This window comes from Phocoena sinus, chromosome 6 (genome assembly GCF_008692025.1).
Source record: "Phocoena sinus isolate mPhoSin1 chromosome 6, mPhoSin1.pri, whole genome shotgun sequence".
Classification (NCBI taxonomy): domain Eukaryota; kingdom Metazoa; phylum Chordata; class Mammalia; order Artiodactyla; family Phocoenidae; genus Phocoena; species Phocoena sinus.
The window spans coordinates 13,017,805-13,041,596 of NC_045768.1; the positions used below are offsets into that span (position 1 = coordinate 13,017,805).

The 23,792-nt window shown below is 53.7% G+C and overlaps 1 protein-coding gene across 13 annotated transcripts in view; it reads right to left on the bottom strand.

The window, feature by feature from the left end:
* DAB2IP (DAB2 interacting protein) overlaps positions 1 to 23,792 on the bottom strand; it is a 195,111-nt gene that overhangs the window by 112,882 nt on the left and 58,437 nt on the right. For 3 of the 13 annotated variants that reach the window (XR_004350518.1, XM_032636264.1, XM_032636261.1), the window contains exon 1: positions 13,997 to 14,097. The exons of 5 other annotated variants lie outside the window; for them this stretch is intronic. The gene's annotated coding sequence lies outside the window, so the exon portion shown is untranslated. Of the gene's footprint in view, positions 1 to 13,996; positions 14,099 to 23,792 lie in introns of those variants that run through there. 5 more of the 13 variants (XM_032636265.1, XM_032636262.1, XM_032636272.1 and 2 more) reach the window with 2 other exon arrangements.

Consider the following 23,792-nt stretch of genomic DNA (forward strand, 5'->3'; position numbering starts at 1 on the left):
GCGTCGGCAGGCAGATTCTTTACCACTGCGCCACCAGGGAAGTCCCCCATCCATCTTTGGAAGAAGGAGGAGACATGGCTCTTAGAGGTTATTAAACCTTACCTGCCTGTGGTAGGCGGAATAATGGCCCCCAAAGAGCCCATCCTGATCCTAGAACCCATGAGTATGTTACCTTCAATGTCAAAAGGGACTTCAAAGACGTGATTAATGATCTCGAGATGGGGAGATTATTTTAGATTACCTGGGAGGGCCCAATGCAATCACAAGAGTCCTTATAAGAGAGAGACAGGAGCATCAGAGAACACAGGGAAGGCGATGTGGTGATGGAAGCAGAGGTGGGAGTGAGGTGGGGCCATGGGTCAAGGCAGCTTCTAGAAGCTGCAAGAGGCAAGGAAACTGATTCTCCCCTAGAGCCCCCAGGGAGAATGCAGCCCTGCCGACACCTTGGCCGTAACCCAGAGAAACTGATTTCAGACTTCCAACCCTGAGAACTGTAAGATAAGTCTGTGTGTTCTAAGACACGAAATTTGCAGTAGTTTGTTCCAGTAGCAATAGGGAGCCAATACACCCAGTGACCAAGGTTCAACTTATTCTAGTAAAAATGGAGGGGTAGTGACATCACACCATTGGCTGACCCAAGACTGTGGACTCTCAAGGTCCCTTTTCCAAATCGATGGCTGCCTTAAAAGGAGAAAAGCTTCCTTTTGGAAACATAATATTCATGACCCTACATAATGTAAACTTCGTTCTTTCTCTACGATGCACTTGTTATCAATCAACATATGTAAAAGGGCTTGAAAACCACGAAAGTATATGATACCTTTCTTGGTTATTTTATAAATGTAGTTTAGAGATGTTTTCACATCTGTACATGGAGAATATTTCTCTTTGGATAGTCACTCCACACGCTGTGTACTTATCCTTAGTATAGATGCTAAATACATTATTAAAACTTCTTTAGGGTGTATAAGCTCCAACAACAGCACTCCAGAGAGAATCATTATTATCAAACCCTAAATATTCAGCTATAGAATTAAATTCACTCTATTTTTCATTTCATTCAGAAAATATAAATGATTTCTTTTTACCCCAAAATTCCACCTCAGGACTTAGTGTTTGTTCAAAAACTATATTATTTTCTTTTTTCGGTGTGAGAGCTGGAATTCGCACTTTATTTTTAAAAATGACAATAGAAAAGTACCTTTAAACAGTTTAGAAAAGCATAATAGACTGTGTAGAAGTTGCTCTGTTTTCCTCAGAAACAAGGATACTATTCAATTAGAACAACGTGGCTATACAACAGTCTTATAGTTTTCCAACAACTTAAGATAGGCATAAAGTTTCAAGTGTGTACATACTGATTTTTTATATAATCAGTATGTACTGATTATGTATTTTTTATATAACTTTAAAACTCTCTTTACCTTTCTGTATTTGACAGCTTGGAATTCAAATTTTAAATTATCTCTAAATAACAAGGTCCCACTGTATAGCACAGGGAACTAAGTTCAATATCCTGCAATAAACCATAATGGAAAAGAATATGAAAAAGAATAAATGTATATGTATAACTGAATCACTTTGCTGTACAGCAGAAACTAACAGAACATTGTAAATCAACTATACTTCAATAAATAAATAAATAATCTCCAAGTTTCTAATTTAATGATTTAATACTAAAGCAAACTGAATTTCAGCTCTTTGTGTAATTTTTAGCTTGAGGAACAGTTGACGCATAGATTGTACATTAGGTCCTATAAGGAACATGAAGCTATAATTTGACCAAACGAAAGAGCAGATTGTTTTACGTTCTACAAAAACACCTGTGACTGCCCTAGGAACTTGGGGAAAGAAAATTGATGCAAACATGAAGTTCATGCTACCGGCCATGAGTCATAGAGTCCTTCGTCTCTGACCCACGAGTCTCGTGTCTTCTGCCGGCACCCAGGAAACTCTACCAGGCTAGGTCGCTAGTCAGCAAGTAGGGTAAAATCTCCTCCCTTCAGAGTTATTAACAAAGAGTATCAAAAATACTTAGGAATAAATTTAACAAAACAAGTACAAGGCTAATAACTTTAAAAATATTGCTGAGAGAGACATTAAAGAAAATCTAAATAAACAGAAAGATACACCACTTTGAAGGATTGGGAAGACTCAGTCTTGTTAAGATGGCATTTCTCGGGCTTCCCCGGTGGCACAGTGGTTGAGAGTCTGCCTGCCGATGCTGGGGACACGGGTTCGTGCTCCGGTCTGGGAGGATCCCACATGCCGCGGAGCGGCTGAGCCTGCGCGTCCGGAGCCTGTGCTCCGCAACAGTGAGAGGCCCGCGTACCGCGAAAAAAAAAAAAAAAAAAAAAGATGGCATTTCTCCCCAAACTGATCTATAGATTCAATGCAATTCTAGTCAAAATCCTACAGGCGTTTTAAAGACACTGGCAGGCTCAATTTTACATTTAGATGGCAAAGCAAAGGATCTAAAAGAGCCAACCAATCTGGAGAAAGCAGAAACAGGTTGGGGGACTGATATGACTTGGTTTCAAGACATACTTTATAGTCTTGAAATGTAACTAAAGTCATCAAGATAGCGTGATATTAGCAAAAGGATAGACATATAGATCAATGGAACAGAATAAAGAGTCCAGACATAGTCCCACATATATGTGGTCGATCGATTTTTCGAAAAAAGTACAAAGATAAATTGGTGGTGGAAAAGATCGTTTTTTCAACAAATTTAGCAGCAGAACAACTGGATATTTGTATGTAATAAAGATGGACCACCAGGAAATGTGGAGAAACAGATCTAAGAGAGACAGGGACTGCACGGTATGTGTATATTTATCCTCAAGCTGACTCCTAAAGTAGGAAACATCAGCTCCAACTTTAACAGGAAGAAACTGAAGTTCAGAAACATCAACTGAAAGGACCACGACCACTCGGCTAAGAAACGCAGAAGGCAGGATTCGAGCCTGGCGAGCTCTGAATCGAAGGGCTGCCCCAGGATGGGAAAGCGCCTCCATGGAGAGATGAGTGAGAGGATAACAGGTCCCAAGTCCCCCGGAAGGCCGAGTGTCCTCCCTGCCCTGCCTCTCTCTACATCTCCAGGTGCCATCCCAGCCCCGCTACACGGCAGAAAGCGATAAGGGATGCCTCATTCAACTGCATGTTTTGGTCCCCTGATGTTGGGGGTGGGGAAGGGAAGAAGTCTTGAACCTATGGAACTGCGATAACCTGCTATCTCTCAAAAGGAATCAGGATCAGAGTTCAAGTTGTCTTTAAGTTCAGGACATGGTTCAGAGTCACTGGAGGTTGCCCACTGTTTCGGGGGTGAGGTCTGCTGGGAGAGAGGCATGGAAATGACTGTGGAGGGCTGGGGTCCAGGGCACCTCCCCACCCTGGGAATCCTCAATGTAGAGCATTTGGTGGGGGCACAAGAACGCCTCAGAGGGGACGTGGAGGGGTCAGGCTCCTGGTTCTCAGAAGGTGGGAGGGAAGCACTGAGAAGATGTGCCTCCCAGCTCTGTCTCAGGATTCTGGGTAGGGCCTCCCAAAAGGACAGCACTAGTGTTCACCCCTTAGTTCCCGGCTGGCCTCATGAATAACAGTCCAGTGTAAGTGTTGCAAACTTTCAGCATCTATAGACACTGTCACCGGCTCTTCTCTAAGCCCCTCTACTTGAGTCCCTTAACAATTGCCTTTGGGACTTTCCTGGTGGCGCAGTGGTTAAGAATCCGCCTGCCAATGCAGGGGACACAGGTTTGAGCCCTGGTCCGGGAAGATCCCACATGCCGCGGAGCAACTAAGCCCGTGCGCCACAGCTACTAAGCCTGCGCTCTAGACCCCGCGAGCCACAACTACTAAGCCCGCACGCCTAGAGCCCGTGCTCCGCAGCAAAGAGAAGCCACCGCAATGAGAAGCCCGCCCACCGCAACAACGAGCAGCCCCCGCTCGCCGCAACTAGAGAAAGCCGGCGCGCAGCAACGAAGACCCAACGCAGCCAAAAATTTTTTTAAATCTTTAAAAAACAAACAATTGCCTTTGACCATCCATACTTCCTATTCCTCATCCTGACACACACCTCACTTTCAAAGAATCCCCAGCCTTCCCAAAACTCTGGGTTTCCCGGTCACTCCAAGGATTAATTACCTGGCCTGAAGGGTTCTCTCGTCCCTGAGTCCCTTTTTGCTCCTTTGCTTTCTGAGGATTTCTAGGAAATTTAGCCTGAAGTGTGACCTTCTCCATTTTTCCTCCTGAGTTTTCTCCTGTGACTCTGTAGCCCCAGGGCCTATTCCAGGCCCGGCAGAGAGCTGCCATTTATCTGTGCTGCTGGAATTCAGGATATAAGGAAGTCCTAGCGTGGAGACATGCGTTTGCTCTTCTCCACCGTGTGCAATTTCCCTGTACCCATTTTTGAAACCCACAATGCAATACTACACATTTTGAAGCATTTGCAAATGTAGTAAAAGCACACGTGGGCAGGACATGCACCGCCTTCGGGAGTCTGGTTATCCTTGGGGAGAGCGTAGGAGGCTTTAGCTATATCTCAGGGGTCAGCACATTTTTTTCATAAAGGGCCAGAGAGCAAATATTCTAGGTTTGTCTCAACTACTTAACCCTGTCAAGGTAACATGTAAACAGCCACAGACAATATGAATAAGTGGGGCTGTGTTCCAATAAACTTTACTTATAGACACGGAAAAGTTGAATTTCCGATCATTTTCACGTTATAAAACATTATTCCTAAAAAAAAAAAAAAAAAAAAAAACATTATTCCTCTTTTGATTTTTGTTTCAACCCTTGAAAAATGTAAATGCTATTCTTAGCTTGCAGGTCATACGAAAACAGGCGGTGGGCTATATGAAAACAGGTGGGATTTGGCCTGTGAGCTGTACTTTGCCGACCCCCTGCTCTACCTGAATCACTTTATTTCTAAGAAAAAGAAAAAGAAAAAAAGAAGAAAAGAGAAGCAATCGTGGCAATCCTAACATTTGCTAAATCTGAGAGGTGAGTACCTGGGTGTCTGTAATGTTATTTTCTACACTTTTTATACTTTCAAATATTTTAGAATTTTCAAAAACTTCAAGAAGGAAGAAGCCTGGAAATCACCTTCCAAATGCTCCCAGAGCTTACCACTGGGGGCTAGAATTAAAGGTTATTTTTTATTTTCTTCTCTTGCATAATGGATATTTATTACTTTATCACTTTTGTAATCCTAGGGGTTGGGGGAGAAGGGGAAAAACACTAACATAAACATTCTATTCTTTAAAAAAAAGAGGAGATGGAGTGATTTGGCCCATAGCTGGTGGTCTCCCCTGGGGACCACCAGTGACCCAGGAGCCTCTTCCATAACATCCCCATGAAGGGCTGCCCCAGCACCCAGCCCCCCTGCTCCCCACTCCTTAAACTGGCCCCTCCCTCTGCAGATGGCGCTCCCTCTGCGGGTGGGACCGGAGGGCTGCACCCCTGGTTTTCTGAAGCCCGAGGTCCTGTCCCAGGAGGGCTCAGAGGCTGCCGCTGATGCCGCAGAAGGGCCCTCAGGGCCCCAACCTGCTTGCTGCTAACATGTAGCTTTGAACAGCTCCCTAGACACCAGGGGGAACAGTGACCACACAGACAGTTAATGGGAAACCCAGGCTTCCCTCAGACCTCCATAGCCACCCAGCTTCTCCAGCAATGTCCAGTTCTGCCCGCCACCCTCACCCCTCAACCATTTGACCTCCTGCAGCCTCTAGTACCTTTCCACCACTTTCCTGAAGCTACTCCCCAAAGGCACCCCCTGCCCAGTCTGGTGCCCCACTCCCGCCCCTGCAGCATCAAGAGTCAGAGCAGGCCTGTCAGCCATGCCCACAGCTCTGCTGCCCCCTCACCCCAAACCCTCCCCACTTGCCTGGGCCTATCCCATCACCAGCTCCCACCCCTCTCGCTGTGAGGACGACCCCTGACCTCTCTCTCTCCCCGCTCAAACCCATTGCCTCTTGCAACAGGACGGCCAACATAGTCACCTGTGATCACTGATACCCACTCTCTCTGCTCCCCGGACCACATCAGTCTAGCTTGCTGGTTGCTTAAAATCATTTTCCTAAATTGCAGTTCTGGCAAGTACAGTGAGAATGAAACATCCTGAACGCTGCCACTCAGTAGCTGGGTGACGTGGAGGAGGTCAATTCACCAGTCTGAGCCTCAGTTTTCTCATCTGCAAAATGGAGCTGATACAATTATCTGTGAGGATGAGGACTTAATGAAATGATGCACGCAAAGGACTTAGAAAGGCGCCTACACTGTGTTAAGTGCTCAGAAAATGGAAGTCGGTGCTATTATAATGACTGTTATTTTCAAAATTCTCCCTTTGATTCTGTGTGGCCTGCCAGGGGGAGTTCCAACCTCGTGGTTCACCATCCAAGGCCCTGCCTACCCTTCCAGTCACACCATCTGCCAACCCGCTTACAGGACTACCTTCCCCATAAGCCCGGCTCCCTGGGGGTGGGGGCTGACTGTATACTCCACGGCAGCCCCTGGCACGGGCTTGCAAACAGTAGGTGGCTCACTAAAGCTCTGCTGCTCTGAACAAGTACAAGTGACACTTGTAGCAGCCTCTGGGGGACGGGAATGCCAAGGAGCCATCTGGATGGCTCCGATCCCCACAAGCATCACATTTTATTTCTAGATCAGCCCTAATAGAGCTGCAATTAACCCCTCAGGCTTTGGATGAACAGATAATGACAACTCACCCCGCCTATAATGATACCCTATGTTGTTTCACATCTACTTGTTCAAAGTGCTTCTGAGCCCAGAGATGTTTAGTGACTTGCCTGAGGTCACCAGCATTTATGGTGCAGTCAGAAGGACTCCCGCCCTGGCCACACACCTGACCCAAACTCAGTCCCCAGGATAGAGGGATAAATGGATAGAAAACCCCTTTTCCAGAAGACTATCCCAGATTGCCAATTTATTGGTTTCCAACCTTTAAACCCAAGTTCTACAGTCCCCAAGCCAAGCAGGACACCAAAAGGAGCCCCATCCCTGGCTGCCTGGCTCCCTCTAGCCCCACTCTCTTCCCCTCCGCTCTGCTCCCTCATCCACCAGAGGCTTTAGGAGAGCGGGCTGAGCCTCACAGCAGTCACATCGTCCTCCCTGTGCTTTGCCTTTTCCATTTCACAGCCGTGTCAACACATCACCCCTAAGGGCCAAGAAAAAAGAAGTAACACAGCCCAGATGCCGACAGTGCTACCCTGTCTGTCGGGGAGAAGAGAGGAGGGAAATAAAAGCTAACAAGACTTCCAAAAGCAAAATCCCCAAACCTCCTCTCGGGTACCTGGCAGCTGTCAAGGTCAACACAGGAACCTGGTGGAGCGGGGGAAACCCATCCCCAATAAAACCCAGGCAGCTGTGGAGTCTGAGAGTCACAGACGAAGCAGGGCTGCATTTCCAAGGGCGTGCTAGGCACCCTCACGGGCTCATCTTTCCTACTAACGTACAGGTGGTCTGTCTAGACTGTGAAACCAAGCCTGTTTTTGCTGAGTACTGAGTCTACTCTTTTTATTTTTTTATTAGTATTATTCGGAGGGCTATTGCGCTTCTCCTCCCTTCCTTATTTATGCAATCAGAGGAAACCACAGCACAGACAGCCACTTCCAAACTCAAGGCCACATGGGCCAGTTTCAGATGGATAATTAAATATTGAACAAATGCTGAAATGTCTCTACTGGATCGGGCTGGCTAAAAATAACTACCCTGCCACTCCACGCGCGGGCATCTCGGCTGTTCCCTCTCAAATCCCTCCTCCCAGCAACTGTCAAACACAACCTTCCCAGGGAACGGCGGGTGGGGGGCGGAGGAGGGCTGGGAACCGATTCCCCAAACACCTACTTAACAGAAAACAAAACTTCAGCTCCCAGCAAGCTCCTAACGTTCCTGACCAGGAAATACTCTCCCTTTCCTGACATTTAACCAAGTGGCCTCGAGAGGAAGGTGCAGGGGAAATATCACAGCCATTGCTTTTCTTTTAAAAATAGTCAAGAGGCTGCGTGTCATTTCGAAGCAAAACACGTATGCGGTCGGGGATGTGAGCACATTTGTATCAAGTTACACAGGAATTCAACCCCTATTCCCTCCCGCCAAGAAGACCCAGCAAGGAGCCCAGCTGCCTCAGTGTCCCGATCTGGGCTAACATTAGGAGAAGCAACAAACAAAATCAACACCAAAATAGGATGCAAAGGGCTGTGGATTCCAGACCTGGATCTCTCCTTAACGTCTTTACATACCTCAGGAAAGTGGCCTTGGTCCTCTGGGCTTCAGTTTCTCCAACTGTCAAGGGGAACAGTTAGCTCCCAGGGCCACACAGGTCAATCCCTCCAACCTCCCCGCATCAGCAGGTGAGCAAAGCAGGCTCCGGGCCTGTCCTTGTGCCACCAGGTTTCAGGAAGTACAGAACGCAACGGGGCAGAGAAAGAGCGCCCAGGAATCAGAGCTCCAGACCTGACCCTTTGAAGCGTGCTTCTAGGCATGAGCTTGGGAGTACGGTGGCCTCGGGTTGAACCTTGCCTCTTCCTCCACACCCTGAGCTCAGTTTCCTCACCTGGCAAAGGGAATTGATGGTAATGACCCCTACCTCCTAGGAGGGTTGGAAAGGTAAAAGGAGATACGAGATAGTCAGGTGAAGCTCTTGACACAGGGCCTGGCACACAGTCAGCTGGGTAAAAGGAAGCGATTACCTTCCTTGTTATTAAAGGGACGAGGATGCGCCAGAAACACAAAGACCAAGAAGCTGACATTCTAGCAGATGAACTTGGGCCTCCGGCAACCCTCCAGGACCTACACAGCTCTGGGAAGTGGGCCTCAAGCTGCCTGCTGGTCTCCAGGGACCTCACAACACGGGATGCCGAACCCTCAGCACAAAGGAACTTGGTGGAAAAACAGGGCTGAGTCTGTAAGACCTGTGACCTGCCCCGGGAAAGGAGGACACGGCTGGTAGGCATGAATGGGAGCAGGATACAAGGGTGGGGGCCGGGGGAGAGCCTGGGCCTGAGGGATGGCCTGAGTCATCCCAGGCAGACAGAGGGCTCATCGAGGAGGATGGACCCTCCCCACCTCAGATGCCAGTGGGGTCATTCCCCTGCCTCCCTCCTGAATTACGGTCAGGATTGTGGAAGCGGATGGCTGTGAACACTCAGTAGAGTTGCTGACCATGCAAATCAGATAGAAGGAGGAGGTGGCCTTATCAAAGGCAAGGCCGAACCTCAGAAGGATCCGCCTGCCCAGGGGATAGCGAGGTGGTGTGTTCACAAGCCCAGGATGTGGAGTAGGGCAGAGCTGGGCTCCACCGTTCCTTAGCTGCGTGACGCTGGACAAGGCTCCCACTCTCTGGGACACAGTTTCCTCACCTCTAAAATGGGAATTATGCCAGTATCCATCTCCAGCGCTGCTGTGAGCATTCAATAAGGCAAACACAGAGTTAAGCTCACTGCCAACACCGAGCAGGCATTCGGCAAACAGAGGCCATTTGAACTTCGTTACACGTCGTGGGAAGGAGTGAGGCTCCACTACCTAGTTATGTAAAGGCCTGGAGAAGCTGGAGCCAATCCCCAAAGGAGAGATGGTGTCTCAGCAGGAACAGAGGAGGAAACAAGGCAGAAAAAAGTATACGTACAATTTCAGAGGTCTCAGCCTTGGGCTCTTGGAAGGACATTTAAAGACTGGGGGGACCACAAGGTACAACCAGCCCCCACCCTCAGGGCTGTTCTCAGGCTTGTCCAGCCTCTGGGGCCCCAAGCTGCTGCCCAGGGGCCTCTCAGCGGGTCTCCCTGAAGCCAGGGTCCCCATGGAGAGGTCCCAGCACCCGCCCTTCCCTATGGTGGCACCCAGGCCCTTCCCTAGCCATCGCTCCCAGTTAGGAAGCAGCCATGGCAAATCAGCACCCTCCCCGACCATGTTGCCATCTTCCTGGGGGCCAGAAGCCCTGGGTTCCATACCCCGCTCTGTGAAGGTGGCCCCTCTGTGCCTCAGTGCCCCCCACTCAGGACGTCAGGGGTTAAATCACTCAGCTGCCAACTTCGAAGTCCTGGGAGGTGACCCCCACCTCAGGAGGTCAGCCCTAGTCCTCCTGGGCACCTCCTGCCCAGGACATTCCTCAGGGGATGCTGGAGCGCTCCTGGGAGCCCCCTCCTGAGGTCCCTCACACAGACTCCAGCATACCTCGGAAGGAAAGACACCCAGGTGGAGGGGAAGTGGGACCACACAGCAGCCATGACACAGGGCCACGCAATAGGGTATGTGTGGGCGTGGAGAAGGAACTGACCATCTAAGGAGAAAACACAGGCCAAGTCTGCAGCGCCCAGGCAGGGCCTGGCATGTGCCTGGACCCCAGGAAAAACTCAGATGAAAACACGAAGAAAAGAATCAAAACCTCCCCTGAGTACAGGGATGGGCATTCCAAGAGGTCTCCCAACATGTGAGGCAGCAGGACAGGATTAGCCCCAACTGACAGATGGGGAAACTGAGGCCCTGGGATGTGCCAGAATCACATAACCAGCTCATGATCGAGCTGGGACTAGAGTCCGTTTCCCACTAACCACTGCCCTGTACCCCCAAAAGGGCCCTGTACCCCCAAAAGGGCTCTGTGCCCCAGGGCAGCTCAACAAGCCAGCCTCCCCAACCAACTGGGGGCTTGTCAAGAGCTGGGAGCCTATGCAGTTCATCCCCATGTGCCCCTATGCCCAGCACATAGTAGGTGCTCAAGACGTGTTTGCTAGTTGAATGAATGGGTGGACTTTATCCAGGGCAAGAAGAAAACTTGTATTTCCCCAGCAGCCCTGGGGGTACAGGTAGGTCAGACAGACAGACAAAGCTTTTCTTGACCTTGGTGGGGGTAGGTGGGGAGGTACCCTGGCTGGTGAGGACCCCCTCGAATTCATGGGCCACGCCCAGCCTTCAAGCGGACCCAGGGGCACAAGGCGCGACGCAAAATGGCCAGATGACACTTGCCATGCAAACGTCACTGTTCCCACGCTGCCTTTGGCCATCGTCAAACTTCGTGCCCCCCTCTACCAACAACAGATTTGCTCTGCCCGTTTTTCAGATGGAGAACTCAGGGCGCAGAGAAGGGAAGAGGCTTGCTTACTGCCCTGCTTCGGTCACACCTGGGGGACTGCAGACACTGTCCCTCACTGGTGGCCCCACCAGGAACAGTCTTAGTCTCGTGTCTGCAGCGAGCCCCCTCCCACCACTCCAGAGGGACAGTAGGGGTGGTGGGCAGGGAGCTTCCTCAGAGAGGTGGCAGTCTGGTCACAACCCTCTCCCTGGCTGGGCCAGCTGCACGTCCCCACCACCAGCCAGTTCTTCCCTGCACTTTCCTGTTTCTGAACAAACACGCCTGCGTTCTCGGTCATTGTCCTTCCTTGCTTGTGGCAGAGGCCAGAATGGGTGTGGAGCAAGGGCCCAATCAGGGCTGGGATGCTGGGTACCACCACCTCCTTGAGGATCTGATGATGTCACCCTCATGGGACCAAGCCCCACTGCAGATGGGGAGACTGAGGCGTGAGGTCAGAAAGGACGAGCTCAAGGCCTCGGGGTGGCTCCCCCAGCATGAGTTACCACCTCTGGGGCGGGGGTGTGCTGCCCTCAGGAGGAGGGGCAGCCCTGGAGGCAGAGTCAGGGATCTGGGAGTTTAGTGGAGGAAGGGCAGTGATGCTCTAGCTGCCCCCAACCTCTCACCCTGCCAGGCAGCTCCCAGCCCCCACCCATGGCTCCCCATCACTCAAGGGCCTTTATCAGGCCCAAACTACTGCTCCCCGCTATTCCCCTCCACCAACCCAGGCCCTCTGCCACCCCGGGATGAACTCTGCCCACACACCCAAGAGGTTTTCCAACTCCCTGTCTTTGCACAGCTGCTGCTCTGTCCAGAGTAAGGACATCCATAGCTCACACTCAACTGTGGCCCAAGTCCCTGGCAGCGCGGGCTTGCACCTTTCCATGCCTTTGCTCTCAGTCTTTAAACAACCCTGCCATCACCACCCCCACTTACCAGACAAGGCCACTGAGGTTTGGAGAGGTAACTGGCCAAAGGATGCCTTTGTGCAGAGAGGGGGCTTGAACTCTGATTTGATTCAACCACTCCCTCTGCCAAAGGAAACTCTACCCATCTGGTGAGACCCAGTCCAAATGTCACCTACTCTGTGAAGCTCTCCCTGATTTCCCCAGATGTAACTTATGTTCAGGGACAGTCTCCTCCCCCCTCCCTGCAGGCTGGGTGCTCCTTTGAGGCTGGGACACAAAGCAGTGACTCCTGCACAGGCGAGCCTGGGAGCTGGGGCTCAGGCGATGGCCAGACATGTATTGATTGTCTCTGGCCCAGTCAGCTGAGCGGGAGGGGGACTTCGGGTCCTCTCTGTGCCCGCAGGGATGGAGCTGGGCTGAGGTGAAGAGTGAAGGGAAGGTCACACAGGGCATCGAGCAGGGGTGGGGTGAGTACGGGAGGACTCATGGTGACCTGAGCTTAACTGGCCATCTGTACAGCTCCCATTTGTCACAACCTGAACCCATTTCCTCACGGAATCTTCCATGTATCAATACTACTAGCCCCCTTTTACAGCTCAAGAAACTGAGACTCAGAAAAGGTAAAAGACTTGCCCAAAGTCACAGTGCTTGAGCCCAGATCTCTGATCGCTCAGGCCAAGCCTGGAGGGAGGCAGTAGCCAGAGGCCTTTTCAAGGAAGGCAAGGGGGAAGAGATCATAGGCCTTGGGAGACCCTTAAAGACTGAACTCCCAGCACACACACGTGTGCATTCCCAACCTCAGCTTGAACCCTCCCACGAACAGGGAACTCACTACTTCAGGAACTCACCACTTCCTGAGGAAGCCCTGTACATTGTTGTTCAGCCCTGACTGTGGGAAAAGTCTTCCCCATTCTGGGAGAAGCAAATGAACGCATACTGCCTGCCCGCCTCACTTATCCTCATACTGACGAGAAAACTGAGGCTCAGGGACAACTACAGGGCCCAGGCCACATAACCAGTGCCCGGAGGGGTGAGTATTTGACCAGATTCCAAGCACAGATTTGCTCAAACCCCTCTGGGTCAGGCTGGGCACCGGGCCAGCCTTCCAGATTCCGAAGATAACCTGATGGTGTAAACCCAGCCCAGGTGCCCACTAGGTACTCCCAAGCCCCTTCCTCTTTCCCACCCACGGGCGCGTCAGTGGGCCTGAGCCTTTGCCAGGGACTCCAGCCTCCCCAGGGCCCCTTCGAAGCCCTCCTCCTTCCAGGGGGCCTCCCCCCACCTCCTACCCAGCCATGGAAGGAAGTCCCGGCCCCCACCCAGCCCCCTGGATCACACGCCTTTCCAGCTGTGGATCCTGTTACTGGAAAAAGAAAATGCTGCCTGCACCTCCCCCTCCGGGTCCTGCCTCCTGGCCTTGAAAAGAGAGAAACTCATTTCAAAGGAGGTGGCGCCCACCCACTCAGAGACGTCCTGGACAGATGTTACCCGCCACCACTCCGGTGGAGCCAAGGACCCCTGGGATAGGACCCCCTGAGGTCCACCCACGTGCCCCTCCACCCAAGAGGCGGGGCAGTCCACTTAAGTCCCAGAGAAGCGAAGAGGGAGTTGGGGGGAGGTAAGCTGAGAGGCCAGGGCAGTGCAGGCACGGGGAGGAAAGCCAGGTCGCTCAGGATGATGACGCCACCGCTGCTGAGTAAACTGAGGCACGGTGGTCAAAAGTGAGAGGGGGAAGAAAGAAGCTGAACTGCGATCTCCCCTTTGCCTGCACTTGGCAAGAGGAGACACCGGAGCCTCAGTTTCCCCACCAGGGTGGAGGTTGAGGAGAAGCTGAGGGAGTGGGAAACAAGCAGACACAGTTCCGGGCAACCAGAAGGGGGGGCTGAGAGGGTCCGGGGTAAATAGACAGCAGGAGGACCCAGGGTCGCGGGCATCCCGGGTCATCAGGCGGTGATCCGGCGCTAGGGAGGGCCTGGGGTCAGGGGTCAGGGGTCGGGGTGACGCCTACCCCTGGCGGGCCGGGTCCGGCTGCGAGAGCGGCTCCTCTGTCGCTGCAGCCGGGGCCGCCTCAGCAGCCGGTAGTAGTAGGAGGGCCTCCCGGTGCTCTTCCTGGCGCCGCCCGCGGACATGCTGCCGCCCGCCGGGCACCGGGCCGGGCCTGGGCGCGCTCACACGGGCCCCATCGCCCGCTCCGGCCGGCCCGGCGGGCGTCCTCGCGTTCTCCCGCGTGCCGCTGCGGCCGCCGCCGAGGCCGAGGCTGCCCCACAAAGTCGCGCAAACTCCTCCTCCTCCTCCCGCCTCCCCGGAGCAGCCGGCCCCGCCACGGGGGCCGGGGACCGGGAGGCCGGACTGGCACGGGCCCGGAAAGTCAGTGCGGGAGAAATCCCGGCCTGGAGTCGGCCAGGCCAGGCGGGCCGGAGTGCCCGGGACCCCAGGCAGGTCCCCAGGACGGCCACCGCCCTCCCCCTCGCGCCTGAGAGCCCGAGCTCCGGGCGCACGCGGCGTCCCACCCCGCCGGCGGGTATAGACAGTGCACACCCGCGTGTGGGCGCTCCCTGGCACTGGGCAGGGCGCAGGCAAGGCGACCAGGAGGGCAACCGTGCTTCCGAACCGGGAACCCTCGATTAGGGTCCGAATGAGGCCGGTGCCACAGGGCCGGTTTCCGCCCCAAGCTCACTGGGCTGCGTGTCGATCCGCAAACACACCGTCCAGCACGCCCCCCGCCCCGCCAGGTAGAAAGACTTCTCTTTCACGCAGGATACTCGCCTGTTCTTTAAAAAATCGTCCCGTTTGATACGCATGTTACTTTTGTAATATTTACAATTAGGGTGTATATTTCAAGCACAGAAAAAGTAGAGGGAACACAGTGAACACCTATGTATCCCTCGGGTCTTCGCCAATTCAGAACTTTTTGCCCTTTTTATCTAAACCCTCCTCCAAATGAAACACCTCCGATGCTGTGAGGTCTCCCTCCCGCTGGGCATTTACAGCAGTTCTAGAAGGGCTGCGGGCAGGGCAGTACTCTCCCCACTGTAGGGAGAGGAAACCGAGACTAGAGAAGGGAGGGTGCCAGCTCCCTCTATTGCGTCCTGCTGAAAGCTTTCTCCGAGTCACGCACCACCCCCCCCCCCAGCTCAAGAACCATCCATGGCTCCCAGAGTCCAAAAGCCCCAAGTCCAGAGAATCTTCTTTGGTATTTTAGTCTCCAGCGATGTATCGTCAATCAAACTACCTCCCAGCCTCACCTCCACTCCCCCGTCCCCCCTACTTCTCACTCCCCTTTACTCTACTCCCAGCAGGGACTGGCCTCCTGCTGACTTTCCTCTGCCTGGCCAAAGTCTGTTGCTCTAGAGCCCACTTCCTCCAGCCTTCCCCGACCACCCTGGCCATTGGCCGCGGTATCTCTCTCTACCCGCCAGCCTCTGCAGCGGCATTTATTTTTTAAATTATTCTGACAACCACCTGCCTCAGTTCCATCCCTTCAAGTACAGAAGGGGAAACTGAGGCCCTGACAGGAGGTCTGACTTGCCTCAGCGGCAGAGGCAAAGGGTCTTAGCCAGGGCTCTGACAAGTAGTCTTAAGGATGTGTTGGTGGGAGAGTCACGTGCGGGTCCTGAGGGAGTCTGGATGTCCTCCTCCAGCACAGCTGAAAAGGTGCGGCCCTGGAGGGGGCGGGGCAGTCGGCAAGAATCCAGACCAGGTTTTGCACCTCACAAAGGGGACCCCCTCCCTTGCTCCCTCAGCCAGAGGGGAGGGCCCCCAGGTCAGAAGCCTGGATCACAGCTGGAAGCCAGGCGCCTTCCCAGGACTAGGGGGGAGGGGCAGGAGGGGTATTGCTCCTCCAAACCCAGTCTGGGTTGTCAGAAGCTATCAACTCCCCTTGCCCCTCTCCCCAGACCTCTGGCCAATCCCTGGGGAAGATGGAAAACCACAGGGCCTGCAAGGACCCCATTAGCCTCCTTTGGGTTAAGCATTGCTCTAGCTCATTTTCAGTAGCAGACATCACCAGGAGCCTCTTTGACAAGTGCAGAGGCCCCTGGGAAAAGTAGTACCCAATTCCTCCATCCAGAGGCAAGCTGTGGGCCCTCTTAGCAAGCCTCCTCCAGAACACAGGAACCCAGTTCAGAGCCTCCCAGTTCAGCTGGGGCTCCCGCAGCCACCTACCCACACCTTGGCACTTCCAGAAAGAATAACCTCCAAAGCCAGGCCCACTAGTATTGGGGGGAGGAGGACTCCTAGGAAGTCCAGCTCAGGGTGGGGACATGAATCCTGTACCCAGGGCCTGGACTTCACCTGGCCCAGCTTCCTCCCCAAAGCAGGAACTCCCTGATTGGCCAGGTCCTAGCCTTCCATGAAGGAGACGAGACACTGATCAAGTGATCCAGCTGATTAAGACTGGGACAAGTGGTCTTAGCCTGAGGCCCCCAACTAGCAGATTTAGGTGAGTGTGTGTAGAGGGAAGGGAAAGCAGCCAGGACCTCAGCATCTCACCTGTAAACACAGTTGGGTTCCAGAGGTCTGGCATAGACTCTGTTTATGCTTGGGATTCTCAAGTCGTTCTCTGTGCCTCAGTTTCCCCGCCTACAAGGAGAAGTTACAGACTCCCTAACCTATCTGCCTTGTGGAGGGAGGGTCAGCTAATGAAGAGGAAGAAGCTTTTGCATTTCTGGCCTTCGAATGGGGTGGGCATTGCCAATCACCCAAGCTGAACATCTCCACGGTACCAGCTAGAGGACTGAGTAGGAAAGGGACAGGGTGGGAGGTAGGAAAGGAGGTCCAGGACCCCTGGGATGGGCAGGCAGACAAAGGCTGCTCCCTGCACACCCAGCAGAGCATCTGGAACCAATCCCGCTGTGGAGCAAGCCACCCACCTCCTCCCGCTGCCCCTGTGGCCTCCTCCCTTCAAACAGAAGCAGCCCCCCTTCTGGAGACTGCCTAGGCTGGAGGAGGGGCACCTGAAAATGTCCCCCACCCCACCCCGACCACTTCCTGCAACAGACCCCTTCAAGGGCCAGGCCCTGCTGACCTGTGAACCCCGGGCCCTGCAGGGAGGGTTAGTCCCATCAGTGGTCTTGTTCTCCCACCTCAGTTTTGCCTCCAGAGGGTCTCCTGAATAGGCCCAGCTCCCACCTCCCCTACCTCCATACCCCTCAGCCTCCAAATGGCCCCAGCTCATTAAACATGCGTATTTCTGGGGTTCCTCCAAGACTCTTGATTCGGTGGGTCTGGATGGGGCCTGGAAATATGCCTGTTTAGCAAGTACCAGGCAGGGGGCTGGGAACTAGCTAAATCAGATCCCACCCGACCCCACCACCACCTTCAGTGTCCCTCAAAAGCCCCCAAAGGTGAACTCCCAGAGTACCGAAAAGGACCAAACTCTGTCACAAAGCAGCCAGCCCACTCCACGCACCCTGATCTATCTGCTCTCAGCCCCCTAAGGCTCCAGCCTCTGCCCTGATGGCCAGATGGCTGCCATGACGCTTTTCCTCTGCACCCACCTGGTGAACTCCTTACCCCTCAGGACCCAGCTCAAACATCACCTCTTTAAAGAAGCCTCAGCCCCCAACAGAGACACCCCCCATCCCCGCCACACACGACCAGTTAGATTTGAACAATGAGGACACAGGAGAAGACCAGAGAGGGATGGACCCAAAGAATTTCCCTGCAGGCAGAGGACCATTGGCATCGAGGTCGGGAGGAGAATTACACCCTGTTGGGCTGGAAGTCCAGGTAAACCGGAGGCCAGGCCAGGGCTGGGTCAGGAGGGGTCAGATGCAGGGAGGGGACCAGGCCAGTGCAGTCTCACATCTGTTAGGTTTACAGTCAGTGAGGAAGGAGCAAAAAAAGCACAGAGTCAGAATTACCCTTGAAAAGCCATAAATTGTCCATCCAGGACAGTGTTTCCTCCAGTGTAAAGTCAGATCACCCATTTCTTCAGCTTCGGGCAAAGCAGAAGGGCCTGACCTTTCCAGAAGGGCCATTTTTGTGCAGGAGGAAAACAACAGCAATAATGAACATTATCTAACACATGACTCCACTCAGGGAGGAGAGATGCTCACGCCTGGAGGGGACCACAGAGTCCAAGACCTCTAACATAGGAAGGTTACAAGTTTGGCCTCGAAAAGGCTGTCAGAGGGTAAAGTTTGGATTTAATAGCAATCAACTGTATTCAGGATTTACCGTCTGCATTATCTACGCACATTACCTCATTTAACGTATGAGGCAGATGGTCACCACCTTCATTTTACAGAAAATATTGGGGGCACAGAGAGGGTAAGTAATTTCCCTAAGGTCACACCGCTTGCACTAGGAGTCAGGATTTGAACTCAGGCAGGCTGGAAAGAGCAAAGGTCTTAAGATTGAGCAGGACTTAATGCAGAGATGGAGGAGGGGCAACAGCCTGGAACTTCCCTTAAAAGCCAGCTTTGACAAGGAACAGGAGGAGGCAAGAAGGGATGGAGTCCTGACAGGGGAAACACCGGAGCCCACCAGGCTCCACACAATGGGTGTCTGGAGGGCTCAGACCTGTCAGGTTTCCTGTCGGGACGAGGCTGGGCAGTGGCGACCAGGGGAAGTCCCCAGCTAGGCAGCCCTGCACACATCCGCCTCCCAGGCTGGTCTCAAGCGTTGAGTCGCTGGAGCCCTGGGCAGGGTGTGGGTGGGAGTGCTGTGGGACATTCACGGTTAAGGTCATGGGCCTCTGCCATGGGAGGTGGCCTGTCTGGCAGGCAATGACGGCTTCCTGTGTCCACTGTTCGTCCGGGAATGAGGTTGGACCACGTATAGGACCTTCATTCAGATGGGGAGGGCTGGAGCGGGGGATCTCCGACATGGCGGAAGGTGGAGACAAGCCCAAGAGGTCAAGCTCGAGTGCTCGAGGCCCAACTAGGTGTCCACCACCTCCACCAGCCCCTGGACTTCCTAAAGCCATCAACAAATTTAATGACATCCGTCACAGAAAATGGCCCACTCAGGGCAGCGAAGATCCCGGGCTTAGAGGGCCCTGCCCCTCTTAACACAGGTAGAACTAGGGAAGCAATCAAGCGTGGACATTGGAACACACACAGACAGAGCCTCGGGGAATGTGAGTGTTTTTTTGAAATCAAGTCACCCGAAACTGGGCTAAGGGTGAACCCTCGGGAGAGGCAGGGCTCTAATAGGGTGGAAGGCCAGTGGGTGGGGTCATTGTTTCTTTGGGCACTGCATAACTCAAAGAAAGCCCTTGCCATCTCTGGGCCTGAGGTTTCACATGTTAAATAAAGACGAGTTATCTCTGCCCAACTCACCTCCATGGATCCCATCAGGATCTAGAAACTTCCTCCAGTCCCAAACCACCACCTCCTGCCCTCCAGAAGCCCAGAGAAGAGGATATATCTCCCTCATACATGACAACAGCCCGTCGTTAAAATCCTGAAAGGTCAGGTTTAGAAGGAAACTTCAAAGCAGGTGATGGAAGCTGGGGCCCTATAGGACAGCCACTTGGCCAGAGGAGCCTGCCTAATTCATCGCAAGCCGGGATCTGGCATCAATTCTCCAAACATGGAGGGTCTGATTGCCCCTCCCACCCCAGCAGTCAGGGTGGAGCGACAACACTCCCCGCAGATGGGGCAGTGAGGCCATGGGAGGGAGGGACTCCCCCGAGGTCACACATGAGAGTTGGGGGTCAGTCCACCTCGGGACTTAAAGAGATTCCAAGACCCCCTTTCCCTCTCAGTTACCTGGACCACCCCTCCCAGATGCCTGATGCGTTCTGGCCACAGGTGCCCAGCCTTCCACTCCCACTGCTCCAAAGCTCAGGGCTCCAATCCTGTGGCTGGGAGAGGCAGGGATCCACTCTCCAGGCTGAGCCCCAGACCCCCCTTTTTACCCCCACCCTAGCAGCCGGCATTTCAGCCCAGATGGCCTGGCCTGGAGCGACTCTCTCTGCGTACTTCCTCTCCTGCCCTGACCCAGAAACGCTGCCAAGCTCCAGGTGGGCCCACAGCTCCTCTTTCTCCCAGCCCAGCCTGTGGCCGAGGCTCCAGGTCTCCAGCCTCCTTCCTCCCCTTCCAGCTGATGGGGCCAGACAGCTCCACACCCACTGGGCGACAGGAGGGGGTAGCATATGGTCCCAGGGTGAGGTCAGAGAGCCCCCTCCCTTCCCAGGCAGACCTTCCTGGTCATCTGTGAACCACTTCGTGGTTGGCACTGGCCTGGGTTCTGGGGGGAGGGGTCTCGCTCCACCCCTACAGATTCCACTGAAGAGGACAGATGAACCAGCCCAGTAGCCAGCTCCTAGGAAGCTTCCATCTTGGCAGGGAGCTGAAAGAGTATGGGATTTGGAGTGAGGAATCAGCACTTCTTGGCTGCGTGACCTCAGCTTACTACCTTTACCTCTCTGTGCCTCTTGTTTCCTCAACTATGGAGTGGGCATGATGATACTTACACTTTGTAAGGTTGTGGAAGGTCAGATAGCATAGTGAGTCAAAGCCCTGTGGACAAACTGGCTCACATCTGCCCCCTCCAGCCTATTTATTTCCTCACGAACCTGTGGGCTCCTTGAGAGCAGAACAGCCAGAGCTGGTCAGCACAGTTACTGGCCCAGAGCAGGCTCTCAGTAAGACTAACTGGGAGAGATAGTGGCAGTGTTTGGGAAAAGTGGCTAAGTCCATCTGATCTGGAGTCAGCACTGAGGGAATTTGGAAGAGGGAGAAATCCTGGAAGACTGCCTGGAGGTGGTACTGAGCTAGAAGGCTAAGTAGGAGTTGACTGAGTAGAGAGCAGAGGAGGAACAGGCAGCATGAGCAAAGACCCAAAGATGGAAACCAGCAAGGCATATACTGGGGGCAGCATATAGAACTGTGAGGCTGGAACAGAGGATGAGGAGAGGGACTGGGGAGCAGGCTATATGGGGTATGTAAGGGTGAGATCAGGGAGAAGAGATGGGGAGATAGATCCAAGTAGGGGTGAGGCCCAGACAGCCCCTCCAAAGGGGAGAAGTAAAGTGGTAATGAGGGAACCCTGGCCAAGGAGGCAGAGGATCCGGGCTCCAGGCCTAGCTCTGCTGCTGTGTGGCTGCGTGACTTTGAATAAGTCACAGCCCTCTCTGATCCTCACTCTGCAACTGAAAGGAGAGGCTGGCTCCATGAGGCAGGCCTGCAGGGGTGGGGCTAGGCTAGATGCCCATGAACTACAGTGAGAGCATTCAGAGTTTCCTAGCAGGTTTCTTGAGGAGCCACTGGCTAAGACGGTTATAGATGAGACTGGATACCCTTCTAATCCTTGAAGGTGACACACATGGCCCCACCTCAGGGCCTTTGCATATTCTGTTCTTCTACCTCACACACTTACCCCAGACCTTCAGATGTCAGCTCCTTCCTTCCATTCAGGCCTCAGCTCAAATATCACATCCTCTGAGGCCTCCCTGGCCACCTTATCTCACGTACCTCTGCCCCAATCCCCACACCCTATCCCACTGCCTTGTTTTATTTTCTTCTACTTATCGTTTCCTGAAACTATCTTATCTGTGCATTCTGCTGTTCACTAATTGTCTTCCCCCAAACTTTAATGAGGGCAGGGGCCTTGTTAGTCCTGTCCCAGGCATGTCCCTAGTGTACACAGCAGCGCTCAATAAACATTTGATGAATGAGGTGAATGAAGGGCGCTGGGCTCAAAGCCCCCCTTATTATTATTTTTTTTTTTTGCAGTACGCGGGCCTCTCACTGTTGTGGCCTCTCCCGTTGCGGAGCACAGGCTCCGGACGCGCAGGCTCAGCGGCCATGGCTCATGGGCCCAGCCGCTCCGCGGCATGTGGGATCTTCCCGGACCGGGGCATGAACCCATGTACCCTGCATCGGCAGGCGGACTCTCAACCACTGCGCCACCAGGGAAGCCCCCCCAACCTTCTTTTTTAAAGAAGGGAACCAGGAGCAAGGGACTTCACGTCTCTGGGCCTGGGTTTCCTCCATGTGACATGTGGACAACGAGCTACAGTTTACTTTCAAGCAGCAGCCTGGGGCTGGTCGGGAGGTCAGGATGTAAGTCCTGCCTCTATGCAAGAGCTGGCGCAGAAGAAATGAATGGATGAATAAATGCCTTTGCTTTGCTGTGTGCCTTTGAGCAAGTCCCCTCCTGTTCATAGGCCCAGCTTCCCCTCCTAGAAAATGGAGTTGCCTGGGTGGTCTTTCAGGACCCCTGGGCACTGACACTCAGAGCTTCTGTGCCCAGTCTGGAACACACATGGGAGCCACAGCAGGTGCTAGAGGAGGGGCAGGCTATGCCAGTGTCATGGTTCTCGCACTTACTGGCTTTTCCTGGAGATCCCACCCAGCCCATAGCTGGCCTCCTGAGGCTGTGTAGATGAGAATTAAATGTAGCTTCTGCAACCTGTCACCCCTCAACTCCCCTTGAGAGTGAGAACAATGCCAGCCCTGCCCCCACCCTAGGAACACCATTTTGTCTGGAAATTCCACCACGGGGGAGGAGGAAGGGCTGGGGCCCTAGAAATTTTGTGCCTGCTCAAACAGGAAGTAGCTGAAAGTTTGGGGCCAAGGAAAACAAGTTCAAGGTCATCCTGGAAATCAGCCCCTGTTCCCCCTATGGTTAGGGACTTGCCCCTTTCCCCAGGTGGGGCTCTCCTGGTAATTAATGATTAGCAAAGTGTGGAGCGGGGATGGTCCAGGACCACAGGCAAAGGCCTAAGAGAAGGCGAAATTCATCCAGCCTCATCTGGCATACCCTGGATGACAGGGAGCTCACTACTGAACTGGCCCCCTGTCCTCAGAAAGTCTGAAAGTGAAGATGTCTTCCCACAACTAGGACTTGCAGGAGACCTTTAGGGATCTAGTGGTCATCCTACTGTCTACTCATGGCTCAGAGGGCTTGTGACTTGCCCAGGGTAACCCAGACACCCCCAGCTACTCCCTCAGTTTCCAGCAGCAAATGAAGCTGTTACAGGCACAAGTAAGGAGGAGCCAGCAGGAGAGCTGGCGCCAGAGTCTGGGCTTCAGCCCCACCCCACATCCCTGCTGGCTAAAATGCCAGGGCTTGGGGGGGGGCGGTGACCTCTGGCTGGCCTTTATTAGAAAGCCCAGAGGACATGGGAAGGGGCCCTGAGTTGATCCCGGTCCCACTGAGGGCCCTAGGGAAGCAGCCTGGGTTACAGAGTCCTTAACACAGCCCCTCCGACACCTCGGCCTTCTCTTGCCCTGTAGCCCCTGCCCCAGGAAACTGCAAGGCAGCTTCAGAATTTTCTGGGCCTGCTCTCTCTGACTTCATGTTTCTTGTGTCCTCCTGGTGCCCCCTCTCTCGTACCCACCCCCTTACACGGCCTCCTGTGCATGTACAGACCTGCCTTCCCACTCAAGCCCTTTGGTGGGCTCCTTCCACGACCTACCGGGCCAGGCCCACAGAGCAGCCTGGAGCCCTGGGGAGATGCTGGCCGGTGCTGCCCCCTGCCGGTCTGCAGAGCCCTGGGAAAAAGCCTTCTTGGCCCTGGCAGGACGGACCATGAGGAGGCTCAGCCCAGGGCTCCGGGGATGTGCCCCCCCGAGGACCCCAGAGTGGCCTGGCACAGGGTCCCAGTCTGCTGAGTGACTTAGACAAGCCTTGCCCACCCCCTCTCTGCCCTGTTCCCAGCGGTGCAAAGAGGGTGGAGCAGAACCTCAGTTCTCAGACTTCAAGCCACTTCAGTTCCCTGGGGAGCATGTTAAAATGCAGATGCCCAGGCCCACCAGGGAGCGTTTGGTTTAGCTGGCCTGGGAAGAACCCAGGAATCTGCATTTTAACCAGCAGTGGTTGGGCCCACACTGGCCTACATACTGCTC